Source organism: Entelurus aequoreus, linkage group LG22, assembly GCF_033978785.1.
Source record: "Entelurus aequoreus isolate RoL-2023_Sb linkage group LG22, RoL_Eaeq_v1.1, whole genome shotgun sequence".
Classification (NCBI taxonomy): domain Eukaryota; kingdom Metazoa; phylum Chordata; class Actinopteri; order Syngnathiformes; family Syngnathidae; genus Entelurus; species Entelurus aequoreus.
In genome coordinates this window covers 28266728-28293958 of record NC_084752.1, presented here as the reverse complement: position 1 = coordinate 28293958, position 27231 = coordinate 28266728, and the positions used below count along the sequence as shown (strand labels likewise).

The window sequence follows — 27231 nt, the reverse complement described above, 5'->3', positions numbered from 1 at the left end:
TGTGGCATATTAAATATAAGCCTGGTTGTGTTGTGGCTAATAGAGTATATATATGTCTTGTGTTTATTTACTGTTGTAGTCATTCCCAGCTGAATATCAGGTACCGTGAGTATGCAGCCTTGGCTGCTAAACATTTGATAGCTTGACCGTATGTGCGCGTCACGTACGTAACTTTTTAAAAATATATAAGCTTTATGAACCTTGGGTTAGGTGAACGGTCTTTTGGGCTGAGTGATTGTGTGTGTTGATCAGGTCTTTGAATTGTATTGGCGTGTTCTATGGAGCTAGGAGCTAGCAGAGGAGCTAGGAGCTACCGTAACAAACACGCAGGTGTTTTTATGCAGGATTAATTTGTGGCATATTAAATATAAGCCTGGTTGTGTTGTGGCTAATAGAGTATATATATGTCTTGTGTTTATTTACTGTTGTAGTCATTCCCAGCTGAATATCAGGTCACCCCCGGCTCTCACAGCATCTTCACCATCTGAATAGCTTCAACTCCCCACTAGTCCTTCACTTGCACTTTACTCATCCACAAATCTTTCATCCTCGCTCAAATTAATGGGGACATTGTCGCTTTCTCGGTCCGAATCTCTCTCACTTCATGCGGCCATCATTGTAAACAATAGGGAACTTTGCGTATATGTTCAACTGACTACGTCACGCTACTTCCGGTAGGGGCAAGCCTTTTTTTTATCAGATACCAAAAGTTGCAATCTTTATTGTCGTTGTTCTATACTAAATCCTTTCAGCAAAAATATGGCAATATCGCGAAATGATCAAGTATGACACATAGAATAGATGTGCTATCCCCGTTTAAATAAAAAAAAAACATTTCAGTAGGCCTTTAACTTACCAGATATTCCTTGAAGAAAGTGTCTGGATCTTCATTGAGGTAGATAACAAGTTTTCTCAGGATGCACTCCCTCCTGATGTCAATGTCGTCACACTAAAGCAGGGTGAAAAATCAAAACAGAATTTAGCAAAATATTGGTGCAACAGTGGCACAGGGAGTGGGGCAAGTTGACGAGAGTGTGTAAAGAAAACTAGATAAACCAATACAGCTTCTGAAGACTAGAGTATAGCATCTTTAACACATTTCTGAGCAGGGCAAACAACCATAAAATAAATAAGTGTATATATATTTATATATATAAAACAGTTCTACCATTTCTACTTACCAAATCTATGTGTGCCAGAACTTCTTTGATTCGTTGCCCCTTCACTCCTCCTTTGCTTTTGAAGATGTGCATCAGCTTGAGTAAAACGTGGTCCAGTTGTGACACAAACTTTGACTGCAGTGGCTTTGTAGTGATCCACAAGAACTCCTCATTAATCTAAAAAATATTCAATAAAATGTATTTAGAAAAATTTGCCATTTTCTTACGGTTAAATATCAATACATAAAAATACAAGTTAACTTACTTCACTCTGCTGGAACAGGGCAGGCCACCGGTTTTTGAAGCCCTCTATCATGGGCCTCTGTTCAACGACCTCTCGTTGTCTGTGGGAGAAGGTTTTTTCCATTCTTGCTTTTATCAGCACTTCATTGTCACGCTTTTTTATTTCTGATAACAAAGCCATTCTCTTACTTTCCAAGCTTTCTGTGGTTTGGCCTTTTGGGTGCAGTGGTATGTAGTAAACTTCAGCCTTTGTTGCTTCCTTGAAGTTGGCTGCAGCTTTGCCTTGGCCTTATTCCACTGGTCATCTAGTATGTACTCAACTGGCTCTAAAACAGAAAAGTGAGATGTATAGTACTGTTTACGTTTATATGCAGTAACAAGGGGGCCATCCTTTGCGATAGCTACGCCTAATTGATTAGATTGGCATAGGACAGTGGGACAGCTCATCAGTTAGTGACTCTTGAACTTGTAGTTTATGATGCTGAAATACATCCCAAACTAAAACTTTTTTGACAGGCCAAGATGCTGTACTTAATATGTAGTGAAATTCAGAAAGGACTTCATCAATAACTGAATTTAGAATATGAACAATATTTTATAACTTCAATAAAATACAAGCAATTTCCTGTTCAATAGATATTTGCAGGTTCAATTATGTTGCATCATCACAACTAAGTGTTTCAAATTCATGATCTGTAGCGACAGACTCTATTGGCCCAGCTTCAGATTTGTCTGACATTAGCTTTAAAATCTATCAATGAATGTTGGTTTTGTTTCCTATATTTGTGTGTGTTAAATGTACTGTATACATTTGTTTTAAATGAGCAACCTAAAAACATACATGGAACCGTTTCATTACACCTCAGATGTTGATTTATGTGTTGAAAATCTGTTTCTGTTGTAAGGTCTTTGCATGTGCACACATGACACTTGAATGTAGCTACTTCTGCTGTTTTGGGAGTTTGCCGTTTACCATTAACTTTGTATGTATGATTTAGTACAGACCTGGGCATTCTGCGGCCCGCGGGCCGCATCCGGCCCTTTGTGCGTCCCTGTCCGGCCCGCGTGAGGCCAATTATAAATTACAAAATAAATTTTAAAAAGTATCTATGTCGAGTGTGCAATACAACGATGCTGCTTTTGTTTTGAAAATCGTTATTTGTATTACTTCCGTGTGGACGTATGCGTGATTGTGAGTGAATGTGAACAACTGCAATTACAAAATAAAGTTGAAAAAACATCTATGTCCTGCGCGCAATACAACTGTGCTGCTTTTATTTTGAAAAGTATTATTTATGGGCGTGTGTCCGTGTGTAACCTGCGAGTGAAGGTGCACATGCAGCGACAAGTGATGCACGGTTTACCCCCGAGACGCCAAAAAGAGAAAAGTTGATGAGGAATGGCGTGTTTCCAACAACACATGAACTGCAAAGCAACGTCCCCTCACCTAAGGTGCGTGGCTGCGCAATTGCGCACTGCTCAAGCGTCCGCTGCGCGCAGCAAGTATATGCCGCGCACCAAATCAAATCCCATCTGAATTCTAAACAAAATAAACATATTTATTCTATGTAATTTTGCAATGCAACTTTGAGTGACAGTGACAACAAGCGGCCCTAACGGTGTTCGTCAACACCGTTCAATTGAACACCGTTCAATTATTGTAACGTCTATCGAGATGTTTCGAGGACAGGAATTATATCGATCACTTTATTGAACAAAACTGTTTATATTCGGACATAACCACACCAAAAACATGAGTAAAACAATTCTATCTCGAAAAACTAGTCATTTTCTGCCGTACAAACCAGGCCAAAACCAACTTGTCATCTGTCACCAACACGCATAGCACTAAACCACTGGTGCGTTTAAGGCCACACAAAAAGTCGGACAACTCAAACACCACACAAAGTTACACTATGACTCCTCAGTCATACGTGTGCTTATTTTACTGTCATTTATTATTAATGTTAATTTATATATATTAGTCATGGAATGCTGTTACACACACTATGTTGAAGTATTACTATTATTATTATTATTATTATTATTTATCTTACGGTATATATCAAAAATAATATTGAGCAAAATTTAATTGAAATATTGTCGATGTGGCCCTCCAGCAGTGCTCGGGTAGCTCATGCGGCCCCCGGTAAAAATTAATTGCCCACCCCTGATTTAGTAGCTTACTTCATGTACTAAAACTGCATGGGCAATCTGTATATGGACATGGATAGTGATAACTGCCCCTTAAATGCCCATGAGTCTGCCTAAAATGCTGCAACAACAAATACCTGCTAGCTAGTTCCAAACTGCATTCTTTATCTGCCACATTCATAATCCTGAAATAGAGAATAAAGAGAATTAGCATATATCACATCAAAAGGATGACAATGATAGAGATCAACTTGTACCACCATTAAACACATAACCTATTACTTACCATCACTAGGCTGCCACAAGGAGCTTGGTAACGCTTAACATTAGGAGGCTGCCACATGAAGCTTGAAAAAAATGATCAATCTGCAAAAGATGATAACATATTAAGTTGTGAGTGCAAGTACCAGAATACCCAGAAATGCAGACAAGTTGAAATTGAATAAAAGCTCTAACCAATAAAACAAGATAACATTTGAACATTTAGAATAGACTACCAATTATTTGACAAACAAATAAAGTTAAATAATTAAGTTAAAGACATGAAATTTTTAAATTCTGCCATTTTATTAAAATATCAAAACACACAGGAACAATATTAACCTTCCTGCATGTATTCACTGACCATCTGTAACCTAGAATCTACATTTACTGCTTAATCGACAGCTTTACTGAAGGAGAGAGGGTTTAAGAGGCAGAGAAAGGCGGATATGATGGAGTTCAACAAAACAGGGCAAGCACAACATCAACCGGATCTGGTGCCTGAACTTCAACCAGATCCGTGTGCGTTGCGTGTCTGCTCCTGTCCGTCAAGGCTCCGTGCACCTTCGACCGTCCTCAAACACCGGCTGCGGTCTCCCTCCGCATCACTGCGAGCACACCCGGTCTGCTGGAGTGCCGAGACAAACGAAATTCTCGCGATAATAAAAGAGATTCACTCGCGATAGCGCAAAATAATACTCTGTATGAGATATAAAACACTATATAATCCTTATAAATACATATTCAAACACACATACAGGCAGTTTCCGGACAGCCGGAGCTGACACGCAGCGCAGCGGACCCAGAGGAAGCACACACATTGAATAAAGTCAAACTACACGGGCAGATATTTATCTCCGACTGTCGTGTTAATAATCTTCCCTGCTCACGCTGCTCCTCACGTTCATCCCGGCATGACTTATGTAATATAATAAGGGAGGGGAAGTTGGTTCACCTCACAATCATCTTGCAGTTTTCCGACTGTTCATGTGTGGACTATTAAGCTAGTGGCCATGGTGGAAGTTACCAAGCTAGCATGCAAAGTCGGACTTTAAAAGTAAAGTTCGCCCCCACAAACAATTCACGAAATGTGGTATAAAGCATGAATACACTAGCGGTACAGTCTAGAGCTACAGTCTACTACAGCTATATTAAAAAAAAAGAATACTTACCAAAGACCGAGCTCCAACATTGCAGTGCACTCCCGCCAGAAGACGTTATGCTAATGAGTAATGCCCGCGAAGATAATATGCGCATGCGCAGAATGTGGTTCCAAGTTCTGAACTCATTTATTTTGCGTTGATCAACATCAAATCAATCCCATAGGATCAATTATGAGAAATGTTATGTTTCACTGACTAAATATATATGTGTATATTTTAAAACAAGATATTTTTGAATAAATTCAACAATACTTAAATGTGTCACATCTAAGAAGGGCTTGAATCATTTTTTTGAGTGCACGCATGCGTCGCCAGGCTCAGGTTTTTATCCATAGATTTATCAGATTACATTTTTTATTATCTGTAGCAGGGGTGTCAAAAGAGTGCCCTGGAGGCCATTTGCGGCCCACAGCTAATGTTTTAAAGGCCCACGGCACATTCTAAAAATACTATTGAAATTAAAAAAACATAACAAAAGTGTAATGGTATTATGAATTAGTGACCTATCCAAGGTTCCGATTACTTCACATCAAATATTCCACTTTGAAAAATATTTTTGGTTTGGTTTGCCATTAAAAACATAGTTTTGTTTGACAAAAAAAGTGTGGAAAACAAACAAACAAAAAAACAACACAAAAAAAACTAAAACATCTTTAAATGAGGGATAGATCTGAAGTTGATGTAGACTCCAGAGATTTAAGCGTTAAATATAAAATGTACGTATGTATGCCCTGGCACACCATTATCATCATTTCAGGACCGAAGCAAACCACTTTTTACACTTTTATAGTGAAATAAATACACCTACAACTTATTAAATTAAAACAAAGAATAAACAAAGTTCAGATCAATGAAGGAAAGAAGAAAGTGAATGAATGTTTAGAACTGAATACATTTACATATGTATACAAATTTGTTTTCTTTTTTTATTATTATTTTTAATGAATTAAGTAACGTTTATGACAACCTTTTTCCAAAACACAATATAGAATGTGAGATATAACAGGATAATGCATAAATGTATCTTTTTTTTTTTCAAAACGCTTACAAAAAAGTGGGGCCCCAAAAATGTACTGTGGGACCCCATTTTTATGTCTTAATGGGCCCCATTTTGAAAATTCCTAGCGCCAACACTGCTGTCAACAGAGGAGAAAAAATGCTGTATTTAAATAAATATATAATTTATAAAGCAAGTTCGAGTATCATTTGCAAATATTCACCTAGTCCCGACCTTGGCATGCAGCCCGCCTTGGCACGCATATATGTGTCCTCTTTTTGGGATTTCAGAATATGGACAGCCTAGATATTATCATTACTTTTCTTTTGTCGAGCACAAAGAAAAGAACATTTTAGTTAAATGTAAGTTGTGTCAATTCAAATCTGCTGAAACAGCTACAAAAGCAACATGCTTCGACGAAGCTAGTAAAGAGAGACACATTTCACCTCCTAAGCAACAGCGGCTGGATTTTAACGAGGCACTGCTAGCCAGGACAACATTGATAGAGCCATTGCAGTGTATGTGCTAGAAGACATGCAGGCTATTTATACAGTGGAGTCACCCGCTTTCAGGCAGCTAATTAGCATGATACCGGCATCAAACACCAAATGGCACGAAAACATTTTCCAAGCTCCTGGACACAGTGGACAGTGAGTACATAAACATGGAAAGCAAGCTAGAGAAGACACTCCAAACTCTGCCTCTGCTCATCATTCAGCACTGAAGGCACACACACTCTGTCAATTCTCTTATATACTCTTTCATTCTAGACTTCTAGAGTGTTTGATTATCACATCACTCTAAATGTATAGACTATAAAGTTCACAAACATAAAGAGGGATCCTAGTGGGCCAGGCCAATATTTCCTTATCTCTAAACTAAAACTTGGGAAATGCGTAGAGTGTTCTGGGCTTCAGACATGATTTTATTTCATAATTCCTTGAGAGAAAAAACTCCTGGTTAGGCTTTGTGTATGTGAAGTTAAAGTTAAAGTACTTCCTTGGTTTACAGCTATGTTGCTATTATGCTGTTTGTTACTTATGTATGTTATGTTGCAGCTATTTAAAATAGTTTTGTCAATTTGTTCTGGCCAGAAACAAATTGGCCCTTTGAAACATATCTTTGTCTTTGTGTGTTGTATGTAGACCACATTGCTTAGCAGAGTTCAGTCATGCAAATGCATGTCAAGTTGATCAACAGATTGTATTATTCTCCAGTGCAATAACAGTACTGAAATGAAGGCTAAAAGGGCATTAATGGGAGCTTTAAAAAAAGTAGAGAAAAAGAAGTAACTAAATAGTTACTTTTCACAGTAACGCATACTTTTTTGGTGTATGTAACTGAGTTAGTAACTGAGTTACTTTTGAAATAAAGTAACTAGTAACAGTAACTAGTTGATTGATTGATTGATTGAAACTTTTATTAGTAGATTGCACAGTGAAGTACATATTCCGTACAATTGACCACTAAATGGTAACACCCGAATAAGTTTTTCAACTTGTTTAAGTCGGCGTCCACTTAAATTGATTCATGATACAGATATATACTATCAAATATATACTAACATCATAATACAGTCATCACACAAGATAATCATCAGAGTATATACATTGAATTATTTACATTATTTACAATCCGGGGTGTGGGATATGGAGGGGGGGGGGTTAGGTTTGGTTGGTATCAACACTTCTGTCATCAACAATCAGCATCAACAATTGCATCATCAGAGAAATGGACATTGAAACAGTGTAGGTCTGAATTGGTAGGATATGTACAGCAAGTAGTGGACATAGAGAGAGACAGATCAGAAAGCATACAAAAAAGTATCTACATTTGATTATTTACATTTGATTATTTACAATCCGGGGAGGGTGTTAGTTTAGGGTTGAAGTTGCTTGGAAATGTACTTTTATTGCGGTTTTGAAGGAGGATAGAGATGCCCTTTCTTTTACACCTGTTGGGAGCGCATTCCACATTGATGTGGCATAGAAAGAGAATGAGTTAAGACCTTTGTTAGATCGGAATCTGGGTTTAACGTGGTTAGTGGAGCTCCCCCTGGTGTTGTGGTTATGGCGGTCATTTACGTTAAGGAAGTAGTTTGACATGTACTTCGGTATCAGGGAGGTGTAGCAGATTTTATAGACTAGGCTCAGTGCAAGTTGTTTTACTCTGTCCTCCACCCTGAGCCAGCCCACTTTGGAGAAGTGGGTAGGAGTGAGGTGTGATCTGGGGTGGAGGTCTAGAAGCAACCTGACTAGCTTGTTCTGGGATGTTTGGAGTCTAGATTTGAGGGTTTTGGAGGCGCTAGGGTACCAGGAGGTGCATGCGTAATCGAAAAAGAGTTGAACGAGAGTTCCCGCTAGAATCTTCATGGTGCTTTTGTTGACCAGAGAGGAGATTCTATAGAGAAATCTCGTTTGTTGGTTGACCTTTTTGATTACCTTGGTTGCTATTTTATCACACGAAAGATTAGCCCCTAGAATGGAACCTAGGTAGGTGACCTCATCTTTCCTGGTGATAACAATGTCACCCACTTTTATGGTGAAGTTACTAGTTTTCTGTAATTAACCCAACACTGGCCGTTTGTCTGTTGTTTATTTATTAAAGTTAATGTACCACTTATAGTCACACACACACTAGGTGTGGTGAAATTACCCTCTGCATTTGACCCATCCCCTGGTTCCACCCCCTGGGAGGTGAGGGGAGCAGTGAGCAGCGGCGGTGGCCGCGCTCGGGGATCATTTTGGTGATTTAACCCCTAATTCCAACCCTTGATGCTGAGTGCCAAGCAGGGAGGTAATGGGTCCCATTGTTATAGTCTTTGGTATGACTCGGCCGGGGTTTGAACTCACCACCTACCGATCTCAGGGCAGACACTCTAACCACAAGGCCACTGTGCAGGCTTATTATGGCTTTTTGCAATAGATTCTGAGTCTTAAAAAACCCGGAAACCATTTCTACTCATTTTAAATAATGATAGATTCAACACACTGAGCACAGTCATTGTGCATGTACAGTGGAGTAGGCATTTGAGTGCCTACAGCTGAACTGTAAACTCCAATTTTCTCCATGAGCATTGATTTTTAAAGAACAATCCAGCCCATATAACACATGCCCGATGTCGTTACGTCGCAGAAGAGTTGATCTTGTCACTGATTCATCATATGGCTGTCAGCCTTGCTTTATATCACCGTCTATAGTACACATGTATAGCATTACAGTAGTACTGGTGAGCAGGCCACTTAGTAAATAAAATATGTAGTGTGTGTACCCATCTGATAGTGATTAAGAGCTAATGTCAGTGAGCCGTGGGGCTCGTTGTGGTTTCATAAAACAAACTTCCCACATATGGTAAATAGTGCGGCTGTTACGGCAGTAGCTTAGTGATGGGTAGATGGTATCGATATGCAGACAGACTAAATGTTGATATTACCTCCCTGCTTGGCACTCAGCATCAAGGGCTGGAATTGGGGGTTAAATCACCAAAATGATTCCCGAGCGCGGCCACTGCCGCTGCTCACTGCTCCCCTCACCTCCCAGGGGGTGGAACAAGGGGATGGGTCAAACGCAGAGGGTAATTTCACCACACCTAGTGTGTGTGTGACTATCAGTGGTACTTTAACTTTAACTTTACTAGTATACGTTTTCATACAATAATTGCTATGTGAAATATTTCAAACAAATAATGATTTAAGACATAGTGGTGGAAAACACGCCCTAAGAAATAAGACAATGTCGTGCTACATCGTTACCCTGAGTCCTCTGGTGGCTGTTAATATTATTATTAATCCAATACAAAGTTATACAAAAACAAACACCACTGTATTCATAAGTTGTAATATGTGTAACAATTACAAAAGGTTGTCACTAAACAAGCGTTTTAAACATTGCTAATGTACATTCTGAAAGTCTAATCATTCAAGAAATCTAATAAAATACAGTGACGTGTGTTTGCTGCTAGCCTGACACCATAGTTGACTAATTATAGCCAGATTAGCTAGCTCTTATGACGAGCACGTTTAGAATAAAACCTTTAAAACACGGCGATATGTACGTGGAGGTGCAAAGGATATCCTGATAAAACACGAGTGGCATTACTATGAAAATCCATAATGCTTATAATTACTTATAAGTATGTGCTTTCCTCTCAGCCTTCTCCTCATAACACTTGGTTTCAAGTGTGCTGTGGACTGAAATTCTGTCCATTATCCATAATCCCTATGTGAGACAAGACAACACATGTCTTTCCATTTCCTGTGCATTCTAAATATTAAAAAACTGCGAGTAAGCGGTGGCGAACAATGCAGGTAATGGGGTTACAATCTATTCCGCCTATAAAGCCCCCTTAAAACCATCCAAATGCCTCCAACACTCTTTATATATATACTGCTCCCAGTCTGTGGAACGCTCTCCCTGACCACCTGAGGGCACCGCAGACTGTGGATGCTTTTAAAAAAGGCTTAAAAACCCTTCTTTACCCTTTTTTTTTAGATAAATGCATACTATTTCTAACTATTTGGCTGTTCTAGTTTTTATCTGTATTTATTTGTATTATCTTTTTATTTTTATTTTTGTTAATACACTGTAGCACTTTGAGGTTGTTTACTCTATGTAAAGAGCTTTTTACAAATAAAATGTATTATTATTATTACATACAGTATATATATATATATATATATATATATATATATATATATATATATATATATATATATATATATATATATATATATATATATATATATATAAACATTACATATTATATATATATATACATTATATATTATATATATATATATGTGTGTATATATGTATATGTATATGTGTGTATATATGTATATGTATATATATATATATATATATATATATATATATATATATATATATATATATATATATATATATATATATATATATATTTATATGTGTGTATATATGTATATATATATATATATATATATATATATATATATATATATATATATATATATTTATATATGTGTGTATATATGTATATATATATATATATATATATATATATATATATATATATATATATACATTTTATTTGTAAAAATCACTTTACATAGAGTAAACAACCTCAAAGTGCTACAGTGTATTATAAAAAATAAATAAATAAAATAAAAATAAAAAGATAATACAAATGAAAACTAGAACTGCCAAATAGCTAGAAGTAGTATGCATTTATATATATATATATATATATATATATATATATATATATATATATATATATATATATATATATATATATATATATATATATATATATATATATATATATAGGCTGGCTTAAAATATTGTGAAAATGATCTTATAACATATTCTGGTCGAGTCCTCAGTTACAAAATGATTAGCAAGCTGAATATTACATTTGACTAATTAATAGAGAAGGTTCAAACATTGCAGCAATATGAATATTATTAACATGTACAACATGTAATTATTAACATGTACAACATGTAATGTACAGAATATCAGAAGCATGTATTTACGTAAAAAATATCACAGACTACAGCTTGGATAGGCTCCAGCCTAATATTTTGAGTTAACTATAAACAAAATGTGATTTTTGTGATTAAATATTGTAATAGTTTGACAGCCCTAATATATATATATATATATATATATATATATATATATATATATATATATATATATATATATATATATATATATATATATATATAGTCGCGATCAAAATTTTACATACACTTATAAAGAACATAATGTCATGGCTGTCTTGAGTCTCCAATACTTTCTACAACTCTTATTTTTTTTGTGATAGAGTGATTGGAGCACATACTTGTTGGTCACAAAAAAAAGCATGAAGTTATTTATTTATTAATGTGTTATGGGTCTACTGAAAATGTGACCAAATCTGCTGGTTCAAAAGTATACATACAGCAATGTTAATATTTGGTTACATGTCCCTTGGCAAGTTTCACTGCAATAAGGCACTTTTGGTAGCTATCCACAAGCTTCTGGTTGAATTTTTGACCACTTTTCCTGACAAAATTGGTGCAGTTCAGCTAAATTTGATGGTTTTATGACATGGACTTGTTTCTTCAGCATATTTTCACCACAAAAAAAAAAAACGTGCTCGAAAAAAAAAATCATGATTTTACTTAACAGAAAAACAACTAGAGATGTGCGATAATATCGCACTGCCGATATTATAGGCTGATAAATGCTTTAAAATGTAATATTGGAAATTATCGGTATCGGTTTCCAAAAGTAAAATGTATGATTTTTTAAAACGCCCCTGTACGGAGTGGTACTCGGATGTAGGGAGAAGTACAGAGCGCCGATAAATCTTAAAGGCACTTCCTTTACGTGCCGGCCCAGTCACATAATATCTACGGCTGTTCACACACACTAGTGAATGCAAGGCATTCTTGGTCAACAGCCATACAGGTCACACTGAGGGTGACCGTATAAACAACTTTAACACTGTTACAAATATGCGCCACACCGTGAACCCACACCAAACAAGAATGACAAACACATTTCGGGAGAACATCTGCAACGTAACACAACATAAACACAACAGAACAAATACCCAGAACCCCTTGCAGCACTAACTCTTCCGGGACGCTACAATATACACCCCCCGCTACCCCTTATCCCCCCCCCACACACACCTCAACCCCGCCCACCTCAACCTCCTCATGTTCTCTCAGGGAGAGCATGTCCCAAATTCCAAGCTGCTGTTTTGAGGCATGTTAAAAAAAATAATGCACTTTGTGACTTCAATAATAAATATGGCAGTGCTATGTTGGCATTTTTTTTCCATAACTTGAGTTGATTTATGTTGGAAAACCTTGTTACATTGTTTAATGCATCCAGTGGGGCATCACAATGAAATCAGGCATAATAATGTGTTAATTCCACGACTGTATATATCGGTATGGGTTGATATCGGAATCGGTAATTAAGAGTTGGACAATATCGGAATATCGGATATCGGCAAAAAAGCCATTATCGGACATCTCTAAAAGCAACAATGCAAAACTATCCCCCATTTTTTTTAAAAACTGCATTAATGAATACATCTGCTTTACGATGGCCGCATGCCCGTCTCTGCAAGTGTAATAGTGGCCAGTCAACTCCAAGTAAAGTCCTGGTGATCCGGGAAACTACCTGTGATTTTATCTCAATAGTAGTACGCTGGTCTCTCTCACGAGCAACGTGGGTTCGAGTCTCGCTCGGAGCAATAGGAAATATCAACGCAGCAGAGAGAGAGTACACAATCGCTAGACGAAGTTGAGCTTTTTGTGATTGACTGCTATGAACTCCAATCATTGCATTCCGCTGTCAAAATCAGGGGCCCCAGATTAGGTGGGCGACCTGGGCATAAAGGCGGCCTTACTGATTACCATGGAAGGGGGGTCCCTACATCTGCGGCCCCTTTTCAAGCTTTTTTTTCCCCCCCAACTGTGTTTTTAAGTTTTTCCCTTGCCCGAATGTGGTTTTAGATCAGAGGATGCCGTTGTCCGTTTGTGAATCCCTTTGAGACACTTGTTATCGAGGGGTATGGAAATACACGTTGATTGATTGATTGGTTGGACGTCAATTATTTGTCAATATTATGATTTTCCCCAAAAATATATGCAGGTACAATATATGTGAATTATCCAAGCACATGGACACGTTGACTTTTCTTCCTGTAGTAAACACAGCCATTGGGTACCAAAACAAGACATTAGTGCTGCTTGGCAACAAGCATACTACTTATTTAATTGTCCTTGCAAATGTAGCTGAATTAGTGTTGAAAGAGGAATAGAAGGACACTGCAGGCACTTTAATCACTCACCATTTGATTGGTATTCTCGTTTTAACTCAGAAAAGAACTATGTACCAGACTAAGCAGATCAATTTAAAACGCCCCCCCCCCCAACCGTCTCAACTCACCAAATTCATTTATTACTTGTTGATACATTATTTAGAACACAAGCAGGCAGGAGAGGAGTGCGAGAGGAAAATGCTTTGAGGGGAAATTATATGCAATTTCAAACTGAGGTTATACTCCATAACTTGGCTTTTAATAATGTCAGACTTTTTTAGCCTTTGAGTTGATACTGTAGGTCTGATTAACAGGAAGATTTAAATATCTTCATGCAAATTCAAATGCTTTAATAACTTGTTAAAATTGTTTTTGTGTAATTGTATGTTATTCCGATGTAGGTACTACACACATATACAGTATATATATATATATATATATATATATATATATATATATATATATATATATATATATATATATATATATATATATATATATATATATATACACACGGTTGATCATGTACCAAATAGTTTTTTTTGTTTGTTTATTTTATTAATTGTAGCACTTTATCCGAATAACAAGCACAATTTGGGCTAATTGTCATTTGCTCCTCATTGACTGAGTAATTAAGTCGCTCAGTCTGAAAATAAATAATTGGTAGTCACAGGCTCTGTTGACATTGTTAAATAATAGGGACTCTTAAATCATTTGAACAACAAACAGGCAGGAGAGAGATGGACTTGTTTGGATTTGTCCTTTTTTCCTGATTTTTGTGTTGACTCTACGCTGCATATTGTGATGTTAAGTTGACAAGATTTCAGTATGACAAATATGTTTTGGGGTCAGCACAAAGTGTTTTATTCTGAAAACCACCTGGATGTTTTATTTTCTTTATGTACTTTGTCCCGATCTACCCTTATCCGTGCAAAAAATGATCACAGCTTTTCTCCGACATCTGGTAAAAGAAGTATTTTCTTGGGAAAGCACCGTAGTGTCGGAGTTGGGACAGAGTAGCACCGGAGCATGTGGAAGTTGGCACATTGACAATAGTGGAAACGTAACGGATAGATAGATAATCATTTTAAAACACAAGACAAGAGCTGTCCTGATCATGGGATTGGATCGGGGGCCAATATTTGCCTTTTGTTACTGTTAAGCTAAAGAGCTGCCGAGCCAGCCGATATTTACCCGTGCAGCTTTGTCCCAGTGTTTACATGGCTAAAGATTGCACTCACGTGAAAGATTATTTCAAAAGGAATGCACGCTCACAATTGCAGGAGGTAACATTTCATTTTTTCTTCATTCCTGTGTGATGATCTTTTGTTTTAGTTTAAGACTCTTACTTGTCATGACTTGGTCTGTGGCGTGGTTTGTTCTCCCGTGGTGCAAATGAATTGGACCATACGTGGCGTGCAGGTGAGGACATGTTTAATATTTACACTCAAAAAAAAGGTATAAACCAAGAAAGCAAACAAAAGGCGCTCACAGTGGAGGTACAAAACAAAAGACATGCACGTGGGCACAATAACTATGAACATTAAATCAAAACTTACTTGGCATGAGATGAAACAAGAACTATGGTAAACAGTAGTGATGGGTCCGGCAACACCGATGCGTCGGCGCATGCGTCGAGCTCATAGAGCGATACCCTGTGTCGGTGCGCGTATCGCTTTTAGAAAGTCACGTGACCGAACACGAGCTGTTTTGGTCACGTGACCGCTCATGAGCTGTTCTGGTCACGTGACCGCTCATGAACTGTATCGCACTGACGCCTGCGCGCCAAACTGTGTTTATTAGGAAGCGGCGCAATGTGTGTTGTTGACGAACACCATTAGGGCCGCTTGTTGTCACTGTCACTCAAAGTTGCATTTCAAAATTACACAGAATAAATGTGTTTATTTTGTTTAGAATTCAGATGGGTTTGATTTGGTGCGCGGCACATATTTCCACGGTGTGCGCGGAGGACGCTTGAGCACTGCGCAATTGCGCAGGCGCGCACCTTAGAGGGAACGTTGCTCACCGGGCACAGAGGAGGCATCAGTGCGATACAGTTCGCGTATCGGTCACGTGACCAAAGCAGCTCATGATCGGTCACGTGACTTTCTAAAAGCGGTACGCGCACCGACACAGGGTTTCGCTCTATGAGCTCGACGCTGTGTTGCAGGACCCATCACTACTGTTACTAGAGAAGGTACAGGAATGACGGCGTGGCGAAGTTGGTAGAGTGGCCGTGCCAGCAATCGGAGGGTTGCTGGTTACTGGGGTTCGATCCCCACCTTCTACCATCCTAGTCACGATACATGTTCACATTATTTATTGACTGTATCTAAAAAAGATAAAAATATATATTTTATTTAAATGAAGATATGAAATAATCCTAAATGAAATACAATGACTTGGTTTATATTATTGTATATACTAGGTCGGGGGTCGGCAACCCGCGGCTCTAGAGCCGCATGCGGCTCTTTAGCGCCGCCCTAGTGGCTCTCTGGAGATTTTTCAAAAATGTATGAAGAATGGAAAAAGATGAGGGGGAAAAAAAATCAATTTTTTTGTTTCAGAATGTTTTCTGTGGGAGGACAAACATGACATAAACCTCGCTAATTGTTATAAATCACACTGTTTATATTAAACATGCTTCACTGATTCGAGTATTTGGCGAGCGCCGTTTTGTCCTACTAATTTTGGCGGTCCTTGAACTCGCCGTATAGTTTGTTTCCATGTATAACTTTCTCCGACTTTCTAGGACGTGTTTTATGCCACTTTTTCTATCTCATTTTGTCCACCACACTTTTAACGTTGGGCATGAGTGCACAAAGGTGAGTTTTGTTGATGTTATTGACTTGGTTACTGGTTACTAATCAGACATATTTGGTCACTGCGTGACTGCAAGCTAATCGATGCTAACATGCTATTTAGGCTAGCTAAATGTACATATTGCATATGCCTCATTTGTAGCTATATTTGAGCTCATTTAGTTTCCTTTAAGTCCTCTTAATTACATTTATATCTCATGACACATGTAATATGGCTTTTATTTTTTTGCGGCTCCAGACAGATTTGTTTTTGTATTTTTGGTCCAATATGGCTCTTTCAACATTTTGGGTTGCCGACCCCTGTACTAGGTCATAAAATCAGTGTCAGTTGAGTCGGTCCATAGGTTGCCTGTAGGGATTTTTAATGTCCAGCAGATGTCAGTATTTAGTGACACAGTATCGACACAGTATCAATACAGTTTTGCAATGTGTCGAAACGCTTCATGAGCCCTCATCAACCCATCACTAGTAAACAGGTGCAGAGCATACATTTGTGTGGAGAAGGTGATGTCGCCAGGAAGACCAACAGAAAAAGACAGGCTTTAAATAACAGTGACATGATCAGTGAAAACAGGTGCGTGACTCGAAACGTGAAACAGGTGCGTGACAAGACAGGTGAAAACTCATGGGTGACCATGGAAACCAAACCAAACCAAACAAGGAAGTGCAAGCAGGAACTAAAAAGAGTCCAAAAAACAAACACATGGCCAAAACAAAAACATGAACAGACATGACATTACTTCTGTTTCATCACCTCTGGGTTTGTGTTTCTTGGTTGCTATGGTTGCTGATTATCTTCACCTGCCTCTGATTAGTGTTCGGGACGCTCACCTGCTCCCGGGCACTAATTACTAATATTACGGGCACTAATCAAAGAGCTATTTATTCCTGCCTTTCGCCTGGATGTTTTGTTTGCTTTCACGCAACAGTTGCGTTGGTAAATCCTAGCTTCTTGTTCCTTTTCTAAGCTTTTCCTTTAGCTTTACCATAGCTTCCCGTGCTAACTGTTTTTATATTCTTGCCTGATTTATTTATTAGAAAAAAAATATTTGTTCTTACCTGCACACTGCTTCCGCATGTCCATTTGCATCTTGGGGGAAACAACCTGCGCTTAACCATGCGACCCTATCAGAACATCCTGTGAGAATCTTGTGTGTGGCTGAAGCATTAAGGAATGGGACTACCCGGGATCCAACTATCCGACACCCACCAAGTACCATCTGTGAGCAGATAATACTATATCATCTCTTTCTCTTTCTGACTTATCAGGTCAGTAGTACATTCTTCACACATTCTTCACTCTCGCTTCGAGTGAAGCATAAGGCAAAAACACAGTGGCACCTACTTGTGTGTTTCCATATTCCTCGTTACACACACATATATACACTATATTGCCAAAAGTATTTGACCACCAGCCGTGACTCAAATATGAACTTGAAGTGCCATCCCATTCCTAACCCATAGGGTTCAATATGATGTCAATCCACCTTTTGCAGCTTCAACTCTTCTGGGAAGGCTGTCCACAAGGTTGCGGAGTGTGTTTATAGGAATTTTCCACCATTCTTCCAAAAGCGCATTGGTGAGGTCACACACTGATGTTGGTGGAGAAGGCCTGGCTCTCAGTCTGCATTCTAATTTATCCCAAAGGTGTTCTATCGGGTTCAGGTCAGGACTCTGTGCAGGCCAGTCAAGTTCATCCACACCAGACTATGGCATCCATGTCTTTATGGACCTTGCTTTGTGCACTGGTGTACAGTCATGTTGGAAGAGAAAGGGGCCCGCTCCAAACTGTTCCCACAAGGTTGGGAGCATGGAATTGTCCAAAATGTTTTGGTATCCTGGAGCATTCAAAGTTCCTTTCACTGGAACTAAGGGGCCAAGCCCAACTCCTGAAAAAACAACCCCACACCATAATTCCTACCACTTTGTGGTTGAGTTGCTGTTGTTCCCAAACTCTTCCATTTTCTTATAATAAAGCCGACAGTTGACTTTGGAATATTTAGGAGCGAGGAAATTTCACGACTGGATTTGTTGCACACCTATGACAGTTCCACGGTGGAAATCACTGACATCGGCCCATTCTTTCACAAATGTTTGTGGAAACACTCTCCACGCTTGATTTTATACATCAAGTGATTAGGACACCTGATACTGATCATTTGGATGGGTGGCCAAAATACTTTTGGCAATATAGTGTAGGTGTTGAATTCCAAGAGGGTGTGTATCTTGCCAGAACACCGGCTCGTATTTGAGAGCAAGCTGGGACTAACGCATCGTCTATCCACAGTGTCAAGTTGCTTCTAAGATACTAATCCTCACCACCATGGCAAACAATATACACATTACCTTCCAAGTACATTATCTATGAAGGACTAGAAGAAAAGGAATGGCTAAACATGCTACACACACCAAGCAGGACAACATTTTGTATGTTTTCATTTGTACTTTTAAAAATGTTTCATGAATGTTTCTTATTTTATCTATAGTGCTTGTTTTTGTCACATAAATGTGTAGTGTGAATTTTGTTTCAACATCTTATTGGTCGGTTTGTTTGGCTGTGTTTTATATATACTGTAGACTGTTCTCAATCAATCAATCAATCAATGTTTATTTATATAGCCCTAAATCACAAGTGTCTCAAAGGGCTGTACAAGCCACAACGACATCCTCGGTACAGAGCCCACATACGGGCAAGGAAAACTCACCCCAGTGGGACGTCAATGTGAATGACTATGAGAAACCTTGGAGAGGACCGCATATGTGGGTAACCCCCCCCCCCCCCCCTCTAGGGGAGACCGAAAGCAATGGATGTCGAGTGGGTCTGACATAATATTGTGAAAGTCCAACACATCAGCGAAAGTCCAGTCCATAGTGGGGCCAGCAGGAACCAACCCGAGTGGAGACGGGTCAGCAGCGTAGAGATGTCCCCATCTGATGGACAGGCTAGCGGTCCACCCCGGGTTGGGAGCAGAGTAGAAAAGAAAAGAAAAGAAAAGAAACGGCAGATCAACTGGTCTAAAAAGGGAGTCTATTTAAAGGCTAGAGTATACAAATGAGTTTTAAGATGAGACTTAAATGCTTCTACTGAGGTAGCATCTCTAACTTTTACCGGGAGGGCATTCCATAGTATTGGAGCCCGAATAGAAAATGCTCTATAGCCCGCAGACTTTTTTTGGGCTCTGGGAATCACTAATAAGCCGGAGTTCTTTGAACGCAGATTTCTTGCCGGGACATATGTTACAATACAATCGGCAAGATAGGCAGGAGCTTGACCGTGTAGTATTTTATACGTAAGTAGTAAAACCTTAAAGTCGCATCTTAAGTGCACAGGAAGCCAGTGCAGGTGAGCCAGTATAGGCGTAATATGATCAAACTTTCTTGTTTTTGTCAAAAGTCTAGCAGCCGCATTTTGTACCATCTGTAATCTTTTAATGCTAGACATAGGGAGGCCCGAAAATAAAATGCTACAGTAATCGAGACGAGATGTAACGAACGCATGGATAATGATCTCAGCATCGCTTGTGGACAAAATGGAACGAATTTTAGCGATATTACGGTGATGAAAGAAGGCCGTTTTGGTAACACTATTAATGTGTGACTCAAACCAGAGAGTTGGGTCGAAGATTATACCCAGATTCTTTACCGAGTCGCCTTGTTTAATTGTTTGGTTGTCAAATGTTGAGGTGGTATTATTAAATAGATGTCAGTGTTGAGCAGGACCGATAATCAGCATTTCCGTTTTCTTAGCGTTGAGTTGCAAAAAGTTAGCGGACATACATTGTTTAATTTCATTAAGACACGCCTCCAGCTGACTACAATCCGGCGTGTTGGTCAGCTTTAGGGGCATGTAGAGTTGGGTGTCATCAGCATAACAGTGAAAGCTAACACCGTATTTGCGTATGATGTCACCTAGCGGCAGCATGTAGATACTAAAGAGTGCAGGGCCAAGAATCGAACCCTGGGGAACTCCGCACGTTACCTTAACATAGTCCGAGGTCACATTGTTATGGGAGACACACTGCATCCTGTCAGTAATATAAGAGTTAAACCAAGACAAGGCTAAGACTGTCATCCCAACACGCGTTTTGATACGCTCTAATAAAATATTATGATCAACAGTATCGAAAGCGGCGCTAAGATCAAGAAGCAGCAACATAGATGACGCATCAGAATCCATCGTTAGCAATAGATCATTAGTCATTTTTGCGAGGGCTGTCTCCGTAGAGTGATTTGCCCTGAAACCGGATTGAAAAGGTTCACAGAGATTGTTAGACGCTAAGTGTTCATTTAGCTGCTGTGCTACAATTTTTTCGAGGATTTTCGAGATAAACGGAAGGTGGGACACCGGCCGGTAGTTTACCAGGAGATCAGGATCGAGGTTAGGTCTTTTGAGTAGAGGATGAATAACCGCTTTTTTGAATGCTAGGGGAACAGTGCCAGAGGAAAGTGATAAGTTTATAATATTTAACACTGATGGACCTAATAATACAAAAAGCTCCTTGATAAGTTTCCCAGGAATTGGGTCAAGTAAATATGTTGTTTGTTTTGTCCCATTTACACATTTTGACAATTCCTCCAATGTTATTTCATCAAAGAGAGAGTAACTATTTTGGAGGGCGGTATCCGTCGTATATACAGTCGTATTTGTGTTAATAGAACCCAGTTGTAGCTGAGATGCATTGTCTTTAATCTCTTTTCTAATGACTTCAATTTTCTTATTAAAGAAATTCATAAAGTCATCTGCTGAGTGGGTGGAGCTACTGGGAGGAGTCCCTTGTTGGGTTAGCGATGCTACTGTACTAAACATAAATTTAGGATCATTTTTGTTGAGGTGGATGAGATTTGAGTAATATTTAGCTTTAGCTGAGTTAAGCATGCGTTTATAAGTTATTAAACTATCACACCATGCTTGATGGAAAACCTCAAGTTTAGTCGCACGCCATTTGCGTTCCAGCTTTCTACATGATAATTTCTGGGCTTCAGTTTCTTCTGTAAACCATGGGGTACGCCTTTTAGGGGCCCTTTTTAGCTTTAGCGGTGCTACACTATCAATGGTGTCGCGCAGGGCATCATTAAAGTTGTTAGTGAGGTTATCAATAGAGCCCACATAATTTGGGAATGGTGCCATTACCGAAGGCAGTATGTCAGTAAGAGTCGTCGTTGTGGCAGCATTAATGTTGCGGCTGCTATAGTAGTTATTATTATTATTATTAGTTGTTGACAATGAGTCAGAACTTCGAATTTTATAAGGTAATGATCGGACATTACTTTAGTGTACGGGAGTATCGTACCTTTAGAGGTGGTGACACCCCTGACAAGCACTAGATCTATCGTATTACCGTTGCGATGCGTGGGTTCATTTATTATTTGTGTAAGACCACAGCTATCAATTATAGTCTGGAGCGCCACGCATGGAGGGTCCGATGGGGTATTCATATGGATATTAAAGTCCCCCATTATGATTATATTGTCGGCGTGCGTCACTAGATCAGCAACAAACTCTGAGAATTCACTGATGAAGTCCGAATAGGGCCCAGGGGGGCGGTAGATAACAGCCAGGTGGAGAGGCAGCGATGTGACAAACCTCAAAGTGAGCACCTCAAACGAGTTATATTTATTATTTAGGTTAGGTGTAAGATTATAGTTTTCATTGTATATTAGTGCGACACCCCCTCCCCTTTTAAGAGGTCGGGCAACATGTGTATTGGTATAGTTAGGAGGAGATGCCTCATTTAGCGCAAAAAAATTGTCTGGTTTGAGCCAGGTCTCGGCGAGACCAACGACGTCAAGTTTGTTGTCTCTAATGACTTCATTAACTAATAACGTTTTGGAAGATAATGATCTTATGTTTAAAAAGCCCATATTATAGGTAGTGGGTTGTTTTGAGGATTGTTTATTGAAATTATCCGAAGTAGCAATATTAATAATGTTGCGTTTATTATGCGTATTGCACTTTAAATAGTTTCGACCATATCTAGGAAATGATACGACGGGGATATTCAGATTATTTGCTTGATGTTGCGATAAACTGAACGCATCATAGTTAGCTACCTCAGTATGTCTGCCTCTGACACGGTCACAAAAGAAAAAAACATTATGTGGGTTGTGTTTTATTCTAAAAGAATTGCTATGTGTGCAGGGATTATCCAGCCTGACGCCGGCTAGTTCTAGTTTAAATGGCTTCTTACCCGGAGACTCCACGCTTCTTTGGTTAGCTTTTCTCTTTGTTGTTAGCCCCGCTCGGCATCCCCGCTTCTGCTTCCGCTCGGACCGCTTATGTCGTCTCCATTGGGGGTCACCGCTAGCACTTGACTCCGCTGCTACAAAGGCCGCTCGATGTAGCCCACGAAGTATTCCCATGCTAGCGAGGAGGTCCACCGTACATGCATCTTTCAGTCTATAACGACCCGATCCATCCACATCCAGAATTGTCTGTCGGTCGTATGTGATCACAGAGTGTTCACGCTTTGAGCCAGCCATGAAATTGACAGAAATGACGGGAGTTTTTTGCCAAATCGCTCTACACTCCCAAGAGTATTAGTGAGCCGCAGCATTCCCATGCGCCGCCATCTTGTTCTGTGCTTATTGTGGTTTTATTTCAATTTTTCTTTTTAACTTTCTGTTTTTAATCTGCACAGCTCTTTGGGGCAGTAGCGGCTGTTTTGAAATTGTGCTATATGAATAAATTAACCTTGACCTTGAACCTTGACTTTGACAATACTAGAAGCTAACTGCTAAAGCTTCAATGTAAAGTAGTGGTGTTCAATGCAGATCTTAATACTATGAATACCGAGCATAGGATCAATATATAAACCGTATTACAGTGACAAGATCAATATTTATATTTTCTGTTTGCAATTATTACAATATTAGGAAATAAGTCTCTGGATACCAGCCCCCAAATGATTTAAATCGAACCGAGTAGTAGTTGTTTCCTTTTGTTTAGTTATTTTATTGTTATAAATAAATAAATGGGTCATACTTGTATAGTGCTTTTCTACCTTCAAGGTACTCAAAGCACTTTGACAGCATTTCCACATTCACCCATTCACACACACATTCACACACTGATGGCAGGAGCTGCCATGCAAGGCACTAACCAGCAGCCATCAGGAGCAAGGGTGAAGTGTCTTGCCCAAGGACACAACGGACGTGACTAGGATGGTAGAAGGTGGGGATTGAACCCCAGTAACTAGCAACCCTCCGATTGCTCGCACGGCCACTCTACCAACTTCGCCACGCCGCCCCTATGTTATGTTATTTTTATATATTTTTAATCCGGCCTACTTTGCTATTTTGTTTACTTATTTAATTAGGTCTTAAAATACTTTCAGTTGTATAATCCATTGCCAAAGTATCGAATCAGGACTACAACTCAGATCGGGACATCCCTACAAAGACCCTTTCTATTCACTAACAATATTACAAGGATCTAAAAATATATATATGTGTGAAGGAAATATGATACACTTATTGATTGACTGCTGCACCCTGAAGAAAAAAAACTGAAAGATGATGTAAAACGTATTTCTATCAATCAATCAATCAATCATTTAAACTTTATTTATAATGCACTTTTCATACATAAAAGAAATGCAAAGCAAAGTGCTTTACCAAGTTAAAAACAATACTCCGGTGCCCCATATACGTACGCACGGATACAGATACCAAACACAAATACACACACACACACACATATGCAACTATATGGACAAATGATTGCATGGCTGAGTACAGAGGGGACATGTGAGTAAACACTATCACAGGACGTCATCAGACCATGGCCACCAGGACGCTGACCCAAAAGCGCCCACACAAGCACTGCCGATAGCCCCTGAGGCAGATGGCTCATCTGAAGAACGTTGGAAAATAAAAAATAATAAAACTTGGAAAATAGTGACAACCATGTGTAGAGATAAAGAATAAAATACAAGTAAGACATATACAAATTAATATAAAAATATATATATACAGTAAATAAATAATAAATAAGTAGAACTAAATTAAAATATTGCATAACTAATAGGATAAAAAGTAAAATACAAATAAATTCAATAAAATAATTGAGACTGACATAAAAAAAAAGTTCAGCCTTTAAGACAAAGAAGTAGACAGCCAGCCAAAAGGGCCATTAGGCACACAGTCACAGACCTGCTAAAAGCTGCTATTAGTCTCACATAAAAGAATAATAAACCAAATATAATCATTCTTTCTGCAAGACTTAACCACATGCTGTTAAGATGAATACTATTAAAAGTCGCAAAACTGAGAAGTTTGAAGATTGAGTAGGCCATGCCTACACGGTCGATGCTAAAGCCTGTTCAGGATGTTATTAAGGACATGCTGCATGTACGGATGTTGTCAACTTAGAACTACACACAAATTGCATCTTTTGTAAGTTCGCTCTCGTCAGTTCAATCAGTGTTGTTATGGAAAATAGAAGGTTTGGACCCCCCGCTGTAAACAGTATTGTGCAGAAAGTATTCAACTGTATCTCGCTGGTCTTAGTGTGCTATGAGTTCCTTTGTGCCACTTGTCGCTTTCTTTGGTGTGCACTTGACAACCTGTACGTATTCACCATTTATAGAACATTTGTGTTTGTTTCATTCAACCACATGTTGCTGTAGAGTAATTACACATTATTTTGAAAAGTTGGCTTTTAACCCAACTATGTTACAGGTAAGTGAGTGCTGGAGCAGACCTGGACAAAATATAGCCCATGGGCCATGTACAAGCCGTTCAGATTTAGAAGCTGGTTGGCTTGGCGTTTCCAAATAGGCAATAAGATGTGCGATACTATTTTCAAATTAGAAAAATCTTGAGCTATCGAAATTAGTCCTATACTCTCGGAAGCAAGAGTCTGCACTTTGGGTTCATTACAGTAATCATAGGGTGGAGGTATCCAACTAAATGGTTCTAGGGGCCAGATTTCCAGGAAGCTGAGGGCTAGGGGACCGGACTTTCCACCAATTGTATTTTTTTTTTTCGAGGTATAGCGCCTTTTGGAATAGGGTCCAGTTTGTCTTGGTATGATCAATTGAATTTTTCATTTGTACGATCCATGTTCTTCCAGTTGCTTGCTTCTTCTCTTACAGTACTGCAATGTTCTGTAAACAAAAACTTTAGGTAGAAACATAATGCATTGCAAAATCACGCCTAGCAGGCACAAGACAATGTTGATTACCGTATTTTCCGGACCAGATTATAAAGCGCACTGCCGATGAATGGTCTATTTTTGATCTTTTTTAATATATAAGGCGCATTAAAGGAGTCATATTATATATTTGTTTTCTAAATTGAAAATACTTCCTTGTGGTCTACATGACATGTAATGGTGGTTTCTTTGGTCAAAATGTTGCATAGATGATGTTTTACAGATCACCTTCAAGCCGCTTTCTGAGAGTCGCTTCCGGATGCGCCGTTTTGTGGGCGGTCTTATTTACGTGGCTCAACTTTTGCAGCTTCTTCTCCCCGTCATTTTTGTTGTAGCGGTGTAGCGTGCAAGGACGGTTGTGGAAGAAGTGTCAAAAGATGGAGCTAACTGTTTTAATGACATTCAGACTTTACTTCAATCAATAACGGAGCAGCATCTCCTCATCCGGAAACAACAACACCGGGAATGTGTCCCGTGCAAAACCGTCCGACCGGAACTCTCTAATAACTAAAGTTTCTTGGGTGAATAATTTAACTCACTACACCGGTATGTTTTAGCGATTTCATGGCGAGTTCACTGACAGATATAAGTAAGAACTTTACATTACTTTATATTAGAAATGGCAACAGCAGAGGATGAATGTCCCATAACAAGAAGATAGAGAAAAATAAGAAGCTTATCGACTACGGTGTCAACATGGACTACAAAGGTGGACGTGTGCAAATTTTCAGGATTTATGCAGATCCCAAATACAGATCAGCAGGTACCAGAAGGTAAGAAAAGTTTATTTTGCATAACATTGCGAAACAAAACGCCAGATAATACGTCTTACCTTAAACACACCTATAATAATACTCATATGTTGAAGCACAGTACAATCTATCAAGCGGTGCAGCTTCATAGCTTACCAAAGTCATACTAAAACATGTTAGATTTTTGAGCGCCGTGTGTAATGTTCTATATTTTCAATGAAACATATACAATGTTGGTGTTGTTTACTCGAGTCATATTGCCATCATAGTGCAGCCTACACTTATCTCTTATGTTTGACTGCCATCCACTGGTCACACTTATCATTACACCATGTACCAAATAAAATAGCTTCGAGGTGGGTAAGCTCAACCAAACGTGTTCCATACATTAGGCGCACTGTCTACTTTTGAGGGGGAAAAAATGATTTTAAGTGCGCCTTATAGTCCGGAAAATACGGTGTACATACTGTATGTGTTTTTTTAGAACTGACTTCTAAACAACGTGGCAAAATAGTTGTGTTTGTAAACTGAGACGACGTTGATGTCTAATGTTGGATCCACGTTTTTGGTTGGGAAATGACCAAAATTCAATTGTCAAATCAACGTCAGATCCCAACATTGAACAAATGTTGTCAAAGAGTATGATGTTCCAACGCTAGGTCTGAGTTGTTTAACGTCAGGACCTAACTCAACAAGTTCTTACCGTTGTTCTAATGTC

General features: G+C 38.8%; 1 protein-coding gene and 1 long non-coding RNA gene across 2 annotated transcripts in view; one reads left to right on the top strand and one right to left on the bottom strand.

The window, feature by feature from the left end:
- Window positions 1-27231, top strand: part of LOC133639463 (zeta-sarcoglycan) — a 945127-nt gene that overhangs the window by 695788 nt on the left and 222108 nt on the right. The gene's annotated exons all lie outside the window — the stretch shown is intronic.
- Window positions 660-5029, bottom strand: LOC133639464 (uncharacterized). Its single transcript, XR_009823794.1, has 7 exons — window positions 4991-5029; window positions 3844-3923; window positions 3695-3742; window positions 1593-1729; window positions 1426-1504; window positions 1182-1337; window positions 660-949 (listed from the first exon to the last, which is right to left on the bottom strand). It is a non-coding gene; the product is annotated as an uncharacterized LOC133639464 (long non-coding RNA).